At 39.7% G+C, this 1,483-nt stretch overlaps 1 non-coding gene across 1 annotated transcript; it reads left to right on the top strand.

Moving 5' to 3' along the window:
• Positions 1 to 765: 765 nt before the first annotated feature.
• TRNAL-CAG (transfer RNA leucine (anticodon CAG)) lies at positions 766 to 848 on the top strand. The gene has a single exon. It is a non-coding gene; the product is annotated as a tRNA-Leu (tRNA).
• The last annotated feature ends 635 nt before the right edge of the window (positions 849 to 1,483 follow it).

Below are 1,483 nucleotides of genomic sequence, written 5' to 3'. Positions count from 1 at the left end.
AGTGGGATGATGGAAATTAGAAAAATTGTAGCTTTTACACCATCTGACAGTCAAATTCTCTCAACTACAGTTGTATCAGCAACAGTGGGACTAACTTACCTGTTTGGTTCCTCATAAACCTGAGCAGTGACTTCACTTGCTTATTTAAAAACAAATACAGAAAGTCAGACTTAGTATGAGTACACAGTAACGCAAATTCTTCATTATTCTTCATACTCACAGCAAGAATCTCATCCAAACAGCAAACTAATGAAGAATTTAACCTGGAGAAGCCAGGAAAAAAGTACATCATGTGTACTTAGCATTTTATTTAACTTTTCATCTATTCATGTCATACACAAGAAACCAATTGGTAAAATATTTTTAGGTTTTTTGATATGCCTGGCAAGCAATGCTATTATAAAGAAAAAAATATCTACTAGTGTCTTAAAAGCTGCTATGTTGACATGTGTGCCTGGAGTCACATATATTTTTTATGTCGGTTCTTACAAATGTTGGTTTCAAATATCTACGAGACTAATCTTAATAATAGGAGAGATTCAACTGTTCTTATAAGGAGTTTCAAATAATACTATCATATACATCGATTGTATAAAAAAAAAAAACAACACCAAAAAGGAAAACCAAACCAGTATTTATACTATCCTCTTACTACTTGCAGAAACAATTGTGGCACATTGGAGGTTAATACCTGAATTTGCTTTCATAAGTCATTACAAATGATCTATATAACCTTGGAACAGAATTTTCCATGTATCCAGGCAGGTCAGGATGGCCGAGCGGTCTAAGGCGCTGCGTTCAGGTCGCAGTCTCCCCTGGAGGCGTGGGTTCGAATCCCACTTCTGACAACTTCTTTATGACACCAAGCTGAGTGGTGCTGTTGACAAACTGGAAGGATGGGATGCCAACCAGTAGGACCTGGACGAGCCAGAGAAGCGGGCCAGTGGCAGTCCCTGAGGTTTAAAAAGAGCACGTGCAAACTGCAGAAGAATAGTAGAAACTGTATAATTTCCCATTACAATTGCATAGAAATGAAGAGACCTTCTGTAGTCAAGATTATGTTATACAGGACAAATGATGAACATTTAATTTTTTCCTCAGCCTGAAAGAAGCAAGCTGAATAATTTTTCATGCAGTCATGACTTTCTCATAACGTTGTAACAATAAAGATGCAGAAACCTTGGGTATCGCTCAGACCTTGCAGACAAAGAGGAACGTAATTTGGGCAGACTTCTGCAGATTAAATTGCCATGCACTATGGTTATGACTGGAAGGTGCCCTATGGGTTTCTCTTCAGTCTGGCACAATCGCTCCCTCTCAGTAGGTTCCTCAATGCTATTCCTGCAATAGCACCCAAGGTGAAGGGGTCCATCCTCACCTGCCTTTTAGGTCCATCTCCTGTCCCCAGAGCTGCCGATCACAACCGTGGCACCTAACCCATAGCTCCAGCACATGTAACACACGGTCCATCATCATTTGTCTG

The sequence above is a fragment of the Manacus candei genome, unplaced genomic scaffold (genome assembly GCF_025592945.1).
Source record: "Manacus candei isolate 608988 ecotype Guabito, Panama unplaced genomic scaffold, ASM2559294v1 h1tg000008l, whole genome shotgun sequence".
Lineage (NCBI taxonomy): Eukaryota > Metazoa > Chordata > Aves > Passeriformes > Pipridae > Manacus > Manacus candei.
This window is presented reverse-complemented; position numbering and strand designations above follow the sequence as displayed.